Here is a 16,005-nt window from a genome sequence, read left to right on the forward strand (position 1 = left end):
GAGCAGCTAGGGGGTAAATTAAAAGCAGAATCACAAAGGTGAATGCATGGCTCAAAGGTTGGTGTGGGAGAAATGGGCTTCAATTCATGGGGCACCAGCTGGTAAAGAGGGAGCTGTTCCATTGGGACAGGCTTCACTTGAACTGAGCTGGGACTAGCATCCTGGTGAATCGAATAATTAGGGCTGGTGAGAGGGCTTTAAACTAAATAGTGGGTGAGAGGGTTTAGGTGAGGAAAATTAAGGAAGTTTAAGAGAAAGGAGAAGGGAATAATGCAGGATAGCGATATGGGTAATGATAACCAGAGTGTGACAGGAAGGGACAGAGCACACAAACGTAACAGTGCACCAGTAAATAGGGTCAAAGTAGGGGAAAATGGTAAAAAGACAGAATTAAAGGCCCTTCAGCTGAATGCACATTACATTCATAACAACATAGGTAAATTGATGGCACAAGTAGAAATAAATGGTTATATGATAACCATTACAGAGACTTGGTTGCAAGATGATCAAAGCTGAGAACTGAATATACAAGGGTATTTGACATTTCGAAAGCATAGGAAGCAAGGAAAAGGAGGTGGTGTAGCTTTGTTAATAAAGGATGAGATCAGTACAGTAGTGAGAAATGATCTTGGCTCAGAAAATCAAGATGTCGAATCAGTTGGGTGGAGATAAGAAATAGCAAGGGAAAGAAATCATTCGTGGGATTAGTTTCTCGACTGCCTAATAGTAGCTACACTGTAGGAAAGAGTATAAATCAAGAAATAATGGGGGCTTGTAAGAAAAGTACTTCAATAATTGTGGGCAATTTTAATCTTCATATAAATTGGACAAATCAAATTGGAAAAGGTAGCCTTGAGGACGAGTTCCTAGAGTGCATTTGCGGCAGTTTCTTAGAACAATATGTTGTGGAACCAACCAGGAAACAGGCTATATAGATTGTGTGATGAAAATACACCTGCCAAATGGAAACATATCAATTTCATCATATGGAACACTATGTGAACTTTTACTGGACATTGAACATAACCTGTTTAAAAAGACCACAGAGCTGAATGGCTGAAAACATGGCTGCACATTTGCATTCTGAGAGACAGATGAATAGAGAGACAATAGAAGTGTTCCCTGAATCAATTAGCAAGATTGGGCTGGGCAACAGTGATGATCAAAAGACATTGAGAGCCATTGTCTGTGTAAGAGCCAGCACTCCACCCCCCACAGAGTGTGTCTAGTAAGCTTTGAAGAATCAACAACCCTCACAGATGATGCTGTTTCATACAAAGAGCTGGTCATATGATTAACCTGCTGGCCAACCTGGGAATTGATTAAATTGTACCTCACAGAAAGGTTTGGGGCAGACTGCAATTGAACTTCAGGAAGAAATCACCCATCTCTCTCTGTCTCTCTTTCCAGCAAAGTTCCAGGGACCCACAGAAGCAGCTTGAGGACTTCTTCAGCCTTCTAGTACCAGCAAAACAAGTTTGAAAGTGTGCAGTGGGCCCCAACGAGAAATGCAAGACTTAACTCCAATCAAGGTCTTTACACCCAAACCAAAGACAGCAACTGAATTCCATTTACTACTCCACCCCCCCCACTTTATTCTTACTCCCTTCTGTATCTATTTGTGTGTGTGTGTATGTTTATCGCATATGCATGCTAGTGTTGTTGCGTTGTGTATTTCTAGTAATTGTACTGAGTTAGAGTGTGAAGGTTAATAATCTTACATCTTTCTTTTTTAAACCTAAGAAAGCCTGTCTGATTAGTCCCTTTATGATTACAATTAGAGAGCAGTGAGTAAGGACTCACTGAGGTGAAACTAAAGCACTGTGGGTTTAAAAGTTAACCCCTATTACGGCCAAACGAGGAAAGGGGTGAGAGGGGAGCCTGAGACCCCTTCCTCATTTGGTCATAACATAAATTGGTAATGTGTATTGAGTCTGGATTAATTAATGATCTCATATTAAAGAATCCACTTGGGAAGAGTGATCGTAACACGATAGAATTTCACATTCATTTTGAAGGTGAGAAACTTGGGTCTGAAACTGGTGTCTTAAACTTAAATAAAGGCAATTACAAAGGTATGGAGACAGAGTTAGCTAAAGGTCACTGGGAAAATAGGTTAAAACGTAAGATGGTAGAGAAGCAGTGGCAGGTATTAAGGAGATATTTCATAACTCTCAACAAAGATACCTTCTGTTGAGAAGGAAATACTCTATGGGAAGGATGAACCATCTGTGGCTAACTAAGGAAGTTAAGAATGGTATCAAATTGAAAGAAAAGTTGTACAATGCTGCAAAGATTAGTGGTAGGCTAGAGATTGGGAAAATTCATAGAAACAAGCAAAGGATGACTAAAAAAATTATAAAGAGAGAGAAATTAGAATATAAAAGTAAACTAGCAAGAAATATTAAATAAAACAGGTAGTAAGAGCTTCTACAGGAATATAAAATAGAAGAGAGTAGCTAAAGTAAACATTGACCCTCAGAGAATGAGGCTGGGGAATTAATATTGGGAAACAAGGAAATGGCAGAGACTTTGAATAAATATTTTGTATCTGTCTTCAAAGTAGAAGACATTAAAAGCATCCCAATAATAGTAGAAAATCGGGGGAATAAGGAGGGAGAAACTTAAACAATCACTATCAGTAAAGAAAGAATAGTAGGAAAACTAATGGGACTAAAGGCAGACAATTCTCCTGGACCAATATAATAAAAGCAAAATATTGTGGATGCTGGAAATCTGAAATAAAAACAGAAAGTGCTGGAAATACTCAGTAGGTCTGGCAGCATCTGTGGAGAGAGAAACAGAGTTAATATTTCAGATTAGTGACCTTTCATGAGAATTGGTCCCCTGGACCTGTTGGCCTGCATCCTGGAGTCTTAAAAGAAGTGACTGCAGAGATAGGGAATGCATTTGTTGTAATCTTCCAGACTTCCCTAGATTCTGGAAAGTTCCCAGCTGATTAGAAAACCGTAAATATAACACCCCTATTCAAGAAAGGAGGGAGACAGAAAATCAGAAACAATAGGCCAGTTAGCCTAATATCTATCAAGGGAAAATTCTGGAATCCATCATTTATGGAATAGTAGCCAGACATTTAGAAAATCATAATACAATCAAGCAGAGTCAACATGGTTTATGAAAGGAAAATTCAGTTTGACTAATTTATTAGTGTTGTTTGAGAATGTAACAAGTAGGATGGATAAGGGTGAACCAGTAGAGATAGTGTATTTGGATTTCCAATAGGCATTCGATAAGGTGCCACATAAAAAGCTACTACATAAGATAAGAACTCATGGTATTGGAGGTAATAGAGTACTGCATACATTTTTGGTCTTATTTAAGGAGGGATATACTTGCATTGGAGGCAGTTGAGAGAAGATTCACTAGGCTTATTCCTGGGATGAAGGGATTGTCTTATGAGGAAAAATTGCGCAGGTTGGGCCTATACTCATTGGAGTTTAGAAGAATTAGAAGTGATCTTATTGTAACACAAGATTCTGAGGGAGCTTGGCAGGGTAGATGTTGAGAGGGTGTTTCCCCTTGTGGAGGAATCTAGAACTGGGGGCAGGATTTCAGAATAAGGGGTCTCCCATTTAAGATGGAGTTGGGGAATAATTTGTTCACTCAGAGGGTTGTTAATCTTTGGAATTCTCTACCCCAGAGATCAGTAGATACTGGTCATTGAAGAAATTCACGGCTGAGTTAGACATATTTTTGATCTAAAAGGGAGTGAAGGGATATGGGGGGGCAGGCACAAAAGTGGAGCTGAGTCCACGATCAGATCAGCCATGATCGTATTGAATGATGGAGCAGGATTGAGGGGCTGAATCGCCTACTCCTGATCCTATTACTTATGTTTTTTTTTGTTTTTATTTCTACTTGATTGCAATCTGAGGGTACTTCAACAGTGCACACTATAGCGAAGCATAGAATCACTGACTGCAACTTCTGGATTTCCATGTTTAACTATGCATGTATGGACTACAGAAGTCACTGTCAGTTTCAGAGGAGAGATGATGGCAAATGCTGATAGTTTCACCAACATTTCTACTAGAAAATCCAGGCTACCAGGACAGATGATCAGTAGCTCAGGCAAAGAGGTTGCTTTTATGGAGTGTCTTAAAGATGGGAAAGAGAGATAGAGCAGCGGAGAGGTTTAGGGAGGGAATTCCAGAGCTTACGGCCTACGCAGCTGAAAGCATAGCCATCAATAGTGGAGTGCTTAAAATAGGGGATATGCAAGATACAGAATTGGAGGAGAACAGAGATCTCAGACGGTTGTAGGGCTGTAAGAGATTACAGAGCTAGGATGAGGTGAGGGCATGGATTGATTTGAAAATGGGAATGAGAATTTTAAAATTGATGCGTTGCTGGACCGGAAGCCAATATAGGTCAGCAAACACAAGGGTGATGAATGAACAGGACTTAGTATGAGTTAGGATATGGGCAGCAGAGTTTTAAATAAGCTTAATTTTATGAAGGATGGAAGATGGGAGGCCAGCCAGGAGAGCATTGAATTATTCAAGTCTGGAGGTAGCAAAGGTATGGTGAGAGTTTCAGCAGAGATGAGCTAAGGCAGGGGTAGAGTCAGGCAATATTATCGAGATGCAAGTAGGCAGTCTTGGTGATAGCATGGATATGTGGTCTGAAACTGATCTCGGGGTCAGCTACGCCACCAAGATTGCAAACACTCTGGTTCAGCCTCAGTTAGTTCCCCCATATCAGTGCCTCATCTTGCTTGATGTAACCTACAAAGTAACCTGCCAAAGCATCCTGCACTCATTCCTCTGTAACCACGCATTCCAACCTTCTCACCATTGTTGCTGGATCTGGCTGTCTTTGGGGAATTTCATTTGAAGAAGAAAAAGTTTAATTTTTATTCCCCTCTGTTAACAGCCAAAAGGGACCAAAGGCTTCCCAACAGGGTGTGAGGTGTTTCATAATTGCGGAGGTGAGCTAATTAATTATTATTTACTGTTAATGGGGAAATAACAAGCAATGTTTAGCTCATTAGCATTTTAATCACCTACCTTCTCAGAGCCTTTGTTTAAACTTGTGTAATTGCATCATGCATTCAAACAACATGTTTGAAAGTAACTTTTTCCCAAATCCTTTCTGTCAAAAATGGTCAGAAATGCATGAAATATGACAGTCCCTTTTCTCTCCTTTAGACCCATAACATATATGATACTTAGCCTTGAAGATTTGTTAGTCTTAAGATAGTTTAACTTATTCAGTACTATATTGACTTAAAAATTCTCTCAGATATTGTGTGTAGCAGATAAAATATTTTAACTATTTTAGACTATAAAGTGCCAATGGTTTGGTATTGAGAGTTCAATTTTGTGGCAATTTGGGTTTTTGAAGGCGATGAAGCATAATATTACTGATTTAATTGGGTGCACTATAATGCGCTTTAAAAATACAGTGAAGCCAATGAAGCATAAGAAACAATAAGACTAATACTTAGCTGTGAACTCCAATTAAGAATTAGGAAGAACTTGGAGAGAAAATATAAAACAAAAGGTACATTCTAAGGGGGGTGCAGGAGCAGAGGGACCTGGGTGTATATGTGCTTGAGTCATTGAAGGTGACAGGACAGGTTGAGAGAGCGGTCAATAAAGCATACAGTATCCTGGGCTTTATTAATAGGGGCATTGAGTACAAGAGCAAGGAGCTTATGTTGAACTTGTATAAGAGACTAGTTCAGCTTCAGCTGGAGTATTGCGTCCAATTCTGGGCACCACGCTTTGGATGAATGTGAAGGCATTAGACAGGGCACAGAAAAGATTCACGAGAATGATTCCAGGGATGAGGAACTTCAGTTATGAAGATAGATTGGAGACTTTGGGACTGTTTTCCTTGGAGAAGAGAAGGCTGAGAGGTGTTTTGATAGGAGTATTCAAAATCATGTCGGATCTGGACAGAGTAGATGGAGAGAAATTGTTCTCACTCGTGAAAGGATCAAGAATGAGAGGGCACAGATTTAAAGTAATTGGCAAAAGAAGAAAAAGCGACATGAGGAAAGACTTTTTCACATAGCAAGTGGTTAAAATCTGGAATGCACTACCTGAGAGTGTGGTGGAGGCAGGTTCAATTGAAGCATTCAAAAGGGAATTGGACTGTTATATGAAAAGGAAGAATGTGCAGGGTTACGGGGAGAAGGCAGGGGAGTGGCACTAGGTGAAATGCTCAGTAGGAGAGCCAGTGAAGACAAGATGGGCCAAATAGCCTCCTTTTGCGCTGCAACAATTCTGTGATTCTGCCAAGAGGCATTTAAACAATTGCATAGCATTTGGAAGGCCAGGGCAAATGTTAACCAAGTAATGGTACTGAGGGATGACATGCAACAAAGTAGTACTAGAGGCCTTCTCAGAAGAAGTTAGAGCCTGAGGAATGGATGGGTGTAGTGTTTGATTGTATTAGTCTGTGCACTTATCTGTGTCCACTGTGCTAGACTGCTTAAGCCTATGGGTGGAGCTGAAGAATTTGAAACTGAAACCAAAAGAGTGTTCTGAGAAGAAATTGTACTGAGATCCTGTAGTGCAGAGATATTTTAAAGTGCTGTAAATAAACCAGTTGGTGATTTAATACAAGTGTGATATATGCATTGCTCTGAGATAAGTCAGATACATATAATATATCCAGCAACCCAGCATAAAGATAACAATGGTCACTGCCCAGTCCCTATCCCAGGAGAGGAGTTTGTGGCAAGAGTGTGCTCAGGACCTTCAGGAGTTGGAACGGCATTATGGAATCTGCTTCAATAAGCCCATAAAACAATACAGTGACAAGCATTTGGCCTAAATACAAATAAAAAAAATTCCCAGATTGTAACTCTTTAATGCTGAAAGATGATAAGTAATAAGATCAAATTACCTAGGCGGCATTTAATAGATAGACTCGGTAGACTGCCAATAATGAAAGCATTGCTTAAATGTGGTTCTTTATGACGGAATAATGACATTTTGTTCTCTACTGCTTTTAGTATTGAGAGAGGAAACACAGTGTGCCCAAACAAGTTGGCACATCACAGCATCCTGTAATACTATTGCTATCTCTGAAAAACACAGCAGCATAGTTTACATACATTCTGGATGTGAGTCACAGTACACAATGCAAAAGAGCAAATAGTAGTAGTTTCTGAAGGCCAGGCATATGCTGCACAGAAGTCCAGCACAGTTCCTGCCTCTGCTGCAGTTCCTAAGAATTTATACCTCACAGGGCCTGCTTATAATTGGTCATTGCTGTTTGAGCAGGATCATCAACATGAAGGGTAACAATTTTGACTTTGTGAGCCATACAAGTACATGTCATGGAGCCTCAGGATTCATGTAAATTTAATTCCATGTTCCTATTAATTTGTAGATCTCACAAGTTGTGGATACTAACAGATATTGATGTTTTGAATTTTGATTCAAATGTCAATGAGGCAACAGTGCTTTGGAACCATCAAGACCCCTGACCTTCAACCATACCAAACTAATTAGAAATATAAGTGCAAATGGAAATGTATTTTCTGACATTCAAGGGCCAGGTATCCTTGGGCTAAGGTTTAGGTACAGACTATGGGCTGTGGTTTGGGAACTCCTGATCTTAATAAATCAGTTGTGCTGAAGAGTAAGGTGGGGCCCAATATTCAGAACCGCACAGTCTCAGATGAACAGGTGTATGCATCCCAGTTTCCCATAAATTGCATCTGTTGTATCGCATCAGTAATGGAGAACATGGGCATTGTGGGATATCACTCATGAATGCTCACACCACTGCTATAGAAGCCGATGGCTCCAATTTTAAAAATGCTTTATTGGCTAGCTTCAACATGCTGGATGATCACAGAGAGCTAACCACAAGATAAGGATTCACCAAGTTCTGCCAGCAGAAAGAACAGGGCATGTGCTGACAGTGTGACCAGCAACAGAAACATGACTCTGTTCAGTAACTTCCCATAGCTGTGTGGCAGAGATACGCAACAGTGTCGTGTGATGAAAACTCCATATGCCAAATGGAAAATATTAATTTCATCGAGTGGAACTTTGCCTGAGACCTTTACTGGAAATTGATACAAATAACTTTTTAAACAGAAAAGCTAGCAACCAAGATGGCCATGGAAATTTGCACATGAATCAGCAACAGAGCAAACTAGAGACAAACATGATTGACAGCCTAGCCAAAACATTGGGGTTCTCTCTGACTCACTTACCTGAGATAACCTCATCAATGGGGTTATCATAAGCTATCAACACCCATTGACTTTGAAAGAGCCAAACCCCCACCAAGGATGACTGGGCAGCCTGAGGGGAGTGCGTTGAATTTCAAAGAAAATTCTAGAAGAACCTTAAACACAAAGAGGTGGTCATATCATGTGATTGCTTGTGCAATTCTGGGGGTTTATGAGTTGTGACTGAGAAAGCAGACTGTAACTGGAAGCGAACAAGGGAACAGCTCTCACTCCTTCTCCCTCTGTCCAGTAGAGGTCCAGAGAAGCCTCACGCTGCAGCAGGTGAAGCCAAGTCTACAGATCCTTGCAACAAGCAACGGGGACACAAGCAAGTCTGTAACCGTGCACATGGCCCAGCAAGGACTTCAGGACTACAATTTCAATTAAAAACACTGAGACTACTGAACTATATTTCAATTCTATTTATTACAGACTCTACCTCAACCTCCCAATTCAGATTTTCCCTCTGTAATCTATTTGTGTCTGTGTGGCTCTTGTGCGAATGTGGGCATGGATGCAAAGCATATTTTAGTAATTTTAACTGGTTTAGAGTGATAAGGTTAATAAACTTACATCTTTCTTGATTAAACTCAAGAAAATCTGTCTGATTAGTTTATTTGCAATTAAATTAGAGGAACAGGAGCAAGTGCTCACTTAAAAAAGGATACACCCTGTTGTGGTCAAACCAGAGGAAGAATGAAAGGGGAACCTGAGACCCCTTCCTCACCTGGTTGTAACAGAAATTTGGGGGCTCTAGTCCTGCATTGTACCCACAGACAAACGAGAAATTAGAAGTGGGAAACCAAATTGATCCCTATCAAAAAAAAACTTCAATACAGTTTTTTTTGTAGTTTTTGTTGCTAGAATACTAACACGTCTGCATCCGAGGCCAGAACCTTCCCAAGCCAGGATGAAGTAAATTGGAATAAGTTAAAGGCTCTATCAATGGAAGAGTTGAGAAATGCAGCTGGACAGTCTGGGATTACGTTTCATGCAAAAGCTAAGAAATCCAAAATCCTAAGACTTGTGCCCAACCATTTTTAATCGAAACTTAAGATGCAGAGACAGGGTTGGAGACAGACTTAGACAGGGTAATGTTAGCAAAACTACAATTGGAATAGTGGAAACTCAAATTGGAATTCCAGAAAGAAGAGAAGGAAAGAGAGAGAACTTTCCAGAAGGAGCATGAGGAAAGGGAATTAAGGCAGCTTGAATTTGCTAGAGGGCGACATGGTAACCCCGGTGAAAGCATGGCCAGTATGGACACTACATTTAACTGAGGATCATGTGCTGAGCTCTTAAAGTTCTCCCAATTGATCCCTAAGTTCAATGAGGGAGATGTGGAAGCATTTTTTGTCATGTTTGAAAAGCTTGCTAGACAGTTAAAATGGCCGGCCGAGAACTGGACACTATTGCTACAAAGCAAGTTACCAGGAAAAGCCCATAAGGTTTATTCACTGTTTCCAGATAAAAGTTCATTAAATTATGAATTGAATAAAAATGCTATCCTTGGGGCATATGAGCTAGTGCCGAAGCTTACCGCCAGAAATTCCAAACCCTCCGGAAACCGCCTGATCAAATTTACTTGGAGTTTGAAAGAAGTAGGCAGCTGGCTTTTGACCAGTGGATAAGGGCCCTGAAAGTACAGCCCACATATGAAAACCTCACAGAGGTGATTCTTCTCGAGGAATTTAAAAACTCTTTTCCCCTTTCCATAAAAACCCATGTGGAGGAACAGAAAGTTCAAAGGGTGAGGCAAGCCGCAGTTTGGCTGATGAGTTTGCTCTCATTTATAAGTCTGCACCCCAAGGAAAACCCTTCCCTAGTCACCCCACAGCCCCGAAAAGGATAAGAGGTGAGAGGGTGATAGGAGCCTAAACAGTCCTGGGAAAGAAAGGAAAGTGGGGCACATAGGGGGCCATCCTCAAGCCAAAAAAGATGATGCTGAGAGCAGGAGAGAGACCCAGAGACCTGTGTGTTTCCACTGTAACAAGGCAGGTCACCTCAGAGCTGACTCCTGGAAACTACGGGGAAAGCCGATAGGGTAAATCAGGGCACACCCAACCAGTGCAGGGGAAGGGACCCTGATGGAAAGCACAGCAGAGCAGGCTGTAGCTTTAACTGCAACAGCAGTAAGACCCAGGAAACATACTGCTATGGGTGCAGGAAAATTTAACAAGATCCCTGAAGGTTATCGGGATTTTGTGTCCAAAGGGAGAGTAACTCCATACCCCTCGAGTGGGGCAGGCAAGCCCATCATCACACTCAGGGATACAGCGGCCACCAGATCCCTTCTGCTGGGAAAAGGCATGACCTTTCCCCCAGAGAGTGCAGTAAATACGAGAATGACAGTGAATGGTATTGGAGGGCAGTGTACACCCGTACCTTTTCACTGGGTGGACTTGGAGAGTGACCTAGTTTCAGGACCAATGACCGTGGGGATTGTCCCTAGTTTGCCTATAGACGGGGTTGACCTGCTCCTAGGTAATGATCTGGCGGAGGCGAGGATGGTAGCTTCCCCAGTAGTGGTAGAAAGACCAAAGGAGGTCAGAGAGACGGGGCAGTTGCAGGAGACGGTTCCCTGCAATTCCCCTGATTGTGTGGTGACTCGGGCCATGGCCAATACTGTCTGGTTGTCTGAAACTTTCTTTGGGAAGTTAGAGGACCCAAGGGATGGGTTAAACCAATCTTCTCTAGTTGAGCCTCAACAAGCCGACCCAGTATTAACATTGCCCAAACTGAAATTGAAGCAGAAGGTGTCCCTGATTGCTACTAGGTAAAGAATGAGGTGCTGATGAGGAAATGGAGTTGTCCTCACAGACCTGAGGACAAAGAGTGGACAGTGGTTCATCATTTAGTGGTGCCCCTGAGGTACCGTAGAGAAATATTAAGAATGGCCCACGGGTTTACAATGGCTGTACATGTCAGTGCATGGTAAACCAAAGCCCACATAAGACAGCAGTTTGACTAGCCAAAACTCCACAAAGATGTAGTGGAGTACTGTAAAGCTTGCCACATGTGCCAGGTTGTGAGGAAGCCTCAATCTGTAGTGAAATCTGCACCCCTAATTCCTGTACCGGCTTTTGGGGAACCCTCTAACAGAGGGCTGGTGAATTGTGAGGAACCTCTGCCGAGAACAAAAGAGAGCAGACAAGAACAGGTCTGGCAAGCAGTTAGGGAGGAAGTGGACGAAAAGGACCGTGAGGACAGATTAAAGGAAGTCCAAGAGGATTCCCAAATGGAACCTCCTACTGTCCGATCAGCCAACCCCGAAATTTTGGGAATATTAGACCCCACACCCTCCTGCATAAATGACGGCCAAGGAAGCCCCTTACCAAGGCTGCTAATAGCATTTATAGAAACGTGCAGGGCCAAAGAAAGTCTCCAAAAGGGTAAAACAATAGTGAGGGCGATGCGTCACCTAGTCGAAGTGCCACAGGGGACTGCAGTGGAATCTAGACAGATACCTGTGAGTAGAAATGTCCCAGAGGACATGGGAAAAATTAGCAAAGAGACCCTCCCCACAGTCAAGAGAAAAAGGAAATCAAAATGCTCTAAAGTGAGCAGCACTTGTGTGACTCACCAGAGCACTAAAAATGAGGTCTAGGTGGATCTACCCACTGCAGAATCCCATGATCAGAGTTCAAGCCCAAAGCTAATCGCATCCAGCAATCTCACTTCAGAATCCAGCAAGGACAAAGGCCCAGAGGAAATCTCAGACACCTCACAGGGGCTTAAAACCTATTTATCACCCGATAACACCATAGGGAGAGAAATTAGCAAGGTCCTGGAACCTGAAGGGTTAGAACCACGTGTTGCAGAAACAGCAGCTGAGGGGTTAAAGCTTGTGCATGAAAGAGAACTTACACTAGACAATTATAGAAATTTGCAGACACCAAGCTTCCCCAAAAACCACATGTTTATTAAGATGCCCCTCCCCAGCCTACTACAATCTGATACTAAAGAAACTTTAAACCATTGGACAACACCTAACCAGCCCAGACCAACCTCAAGGGAAAAAGGTAGATAAAATCAGCACTGCTGCTGCAGAGAAAAAAAGACAAGCTGCAACAATTTTAAGGTTTCCGAGTGAATGAGGGCAAATGGAAAATGCATGTGTGTTTTCCTATATTTTCTTTCTAACTCCTATAATGAAATGCTCCCATTGCCGCGTTTAATTCTGTGTGGTAGAGAGGTGTTATGAAAACCCCACATGCCGAATGGAAAATATTAATTTCCTTGAGTGGAACTTTGCCTGAGACTTTTACTGGAAATTGATATAAATAACTTTTTAAACAAAAAACCTAGCAACCAATATGGCCACAGCAATCTGCACATGAATCAGCAACAGAGAGGACAGGAGACAAACATGATTGACTCAGCCTAGCCAGAACAATGGGGTGCTCTCTGATTCAATTACCTGTGATAACCTCATCAATGGTGTTGTCATAGGCCATCGACACCCATTGACTTTGAAAGCAACAACCCCCCCCACCACTAAGGATGACTGGGCAGCCTGAGGGGAGAGCTTGAATTTCAAAAAAATTCCAGAACAATCTTAAACACAACAAGGTGGTTATATCATGTGATTGCTTGTGCGACTCTGGGAGTTTGTGAGCTATGACTGAGAAAGCAGACTGTAACTGCAAGCGAGCAAGGCAACAGCTCTCTCTCCTTCTCCCTCTCTCCAGTAGGGATCCAGAGAAGCCTCGAGCAGCAGCTGGTAAAGACAAGTCTACAGATCCGTACCACCAACAACTAGGAAAGAAGCAAGTCTGCAACCATGCATGTGGCCCAACGAGGACTTCAGGACTACAATTTCAACTAAAGACACTGAGACTACTGAACTGTATTTCAATTCCATTTATTACAGACTCTACTCCAACCTCCCAACTCAGTTTTTCCCTCTGTAATCTATCTGTATGTGTGTGTGGCTATTGTGTGAATGTGGGCATGGATACGGAGCATATTTTAGTAATTTTTACCGGTTTAGAGTGATAAGGTTACTAAATTTACATCTTTCTTGGTTAATCTCAAGAAATCTGTCTGATTGGTTTGTTTGCAATTAAATTAGAGGAACAGGAGAAAGTACTCACTGAGGTGGAAAGTTAAATCACTGTATTAAAAAAGGATAAACCCTATTGCGGTCAAACCAGAGAAGGGGCAAAAGGGGAGCCTGAGACCCCTTCCTCATCCAATTGTAACAGTTGTGAGATTGAATTTGTTTCTACCATTCCAGTGATTGTGTGTATTCATCTTTCACTCTGCTATATCACCAGATTATGTTTTTTTTCATTATCAAATTGACAAACTCACAGGCCAGAATTTTTCATTGGGTGGAAGGCCCCACCCACCGGCCAAAAAGTCAGTTGCGAGCCTGCCTCCACTGGGCCTAGGAAGCCAGGCCAGGATTTTTCGCTCCCCAGGCCCTTAATTGGTCTTGGACAGGACTTCCATCTCCTTGAGGTCGGAATCCCGCCTAATGGAGCTGCTGGCCAATCAGCGGGCCGGCAGCACTTAGTCCCAGCAGCGTCACCAGGAGCGGTGGCCACTGCTGAGACTACACCCAGCCATCGCAAACAAGGTGAAGGATGGCCCTGGAAGACAAATAAGTTTTTAGGCCTCACCGGGGACAATCAGCTGGGCTCTGGCGAGGCAGTGGGGGGGTCAGTTAGGGGGGTGAAGGGAGTTTTGTGCGTTGAGGGCAGTTGGGGCTTTGGGGACAGCCCTCTGGGGGGCACAGGGTACCCAATCAGGAACCCCCCCCCCCCCACCCGCCCCCACAACAAGCTGGAAATAAGGCTGCCAGGTTTTACCGGGCGGGGATCCTGAGGTTTTTGCTGTCTGGCTTCTGAGGGTAAAATACAGGAGGAGGCCCTTAAGTGGCAGTTCATGGGCCACTTAAGGGCCATGATTGGCCTGGCGTGGGTGGGCCGTTTCTTGCCGCCTCTCCACTTGAAGTTGCAGTGGAGGTGGGAGGGGGTCAGGAACAGCATCTCCCACTCAATTTTATGCCCCCCTGCCTCCAGCCCGCTTATTTAGGGGCTGTAAAATTCCAGCCACAGTCCAAATAAAATGGGCTAGAACCTTTCATTTCCAAATACAGTCATTCTGACTACCGTAGTATACCTTAAAAGGGTTCATTTTCCGAGTTCACATTTTGGCAGGGAGTCTTGCCCACCAATAGGGCATATTTGACATTCCAGCGTGCACTGCACATAATGTTTTGACCAACATCATGATCCTGGCAGGAAACCTTACTTGCCAAGAACACATATCAGAAATTCTAGCAAGCACTACACATGATTTTCATCTGCAGTTTGTGGTTGAATTTCCGATATATGCTCTCTGCATACTAGCACAAAATCAGAGTTTTATCTCTTATATGTCTTCTGTTGTATACTTGCTAAAACTCTAGCTGTGGGAATTTCCTTGAGTTTTTGAACAGCACAATTGCTCTACAATGTAAACTCAGTTTCTGATGATCTCTCACTGAAGTTACAGGTCAGGAGAATGCACAAGGAAAGTCCAGGTGTAAGCTTCTTAAAGTGTCTTTTGAACATGTAGGCCTAGAAATGGGATTATACTCAAATTGGGGCCTAATTTGGTTCAGCACACATTGCCATGCCTAATGATGCCAGCAGCAGGACAAGGACAAATTGGCCTGCCAATCTCATTAGTACTGTATGGGGGAGCTGCAGGCACCAGTTGTGGTACCAGAGCCAGATTGGCGGGCACAGGAAGAGTGAATTCAACTGGCTGGAATGGTGACCAACTGTCTCAGATGAGTCAGGGGGAGGTGGGAGGAGGCAATTGAGAACTCAGGGGGAGGTGGATTTGGTGAGTGGCGGCTGGAAGAGGTCCGCAGTTTTAACGTAGAGCTGTGAAGAACACATCCGTGCTCCTTGCAACTCTACATTCAGATTAAGTATTTGTTTAAAGTACCTTCTTGTTGGCAGCCTCCAGTGGTCTCTTTAAGCACTGTTGAACAGGCTGTATGTAGACCTGGTACATCTAAAAGCAGAAGACGCAATACTTGCAACATTCAGCGTAAACCAATTTCCAGGTTGTGTCCTAAATCAGGCATTGAGTCCCTTAATAGCACATTCAATGGGCCTGACGCCTGTTTTAGGCAGCTGCCAGGGATGGCACATCACTGAAATCAATATAGAGTTGGACATATTACCAACACCATTCGAGAGTGGGAGGTCAGCCCCCTAAATTGGATCACTTCGCATCTTTTTTTTGGCCTGGAAATCAGATGCAATACTATCTAATTTCACCCCTTGCAGATCTTATATGATTATTTTTAAGCACTATTTCAACATTGTTCAATTTTGAAATGTTACTTTCAAGCAGTTTGATTTTAAATTTGTACAGATTTTGTTTTCCGATAATGAATTTGTTAATTGTAGACCTGAGGCCTGCAGCCATTACTTTTTGTATGTTTTTGCATTTTATTTCTGCATTGCTTTCGCTTTGCTTTTGATTTTTAAAAAAACCTGCATTAAACCTGTTGTGAACTTTAAAGGTTACTTTGTCAACATTGATTTAAAACTAAGTGTGATTGTACTTTGTTAAGTCAAGTAATTAATCAATTATGTAATCAATGGCAGTCAATAGTATGAACTTGTTTTGCCCCAAGAACTTTTCCTTTTTTTCATGCTGGTCAGGGTAGGCCATGCACAGCTGTTGTTTTGTCTAAACAACTGCTATTCTCTTCTTGAAGCAGAAATCAGTTCTTACAGTATTTGATGACCCTTGAACTGCAAGCCAGGACAATG

Source organism: Heterodontus francisci, chromosome 3 (assembly GCF_036365525.1).
Source record: "Heterodontus francisci isolate sHetFra1 chromosome 3, sHetFra1.hap1, whole genome shotgun sequence".
NCBI classification, from domain to species: domain Eukaryota; kingdom Metazoa; phylum Chordata; class Chondrichthyes; order Heterodontiformes; family Heterodontidae; genus Heterodontus; species Heterodontus francisci.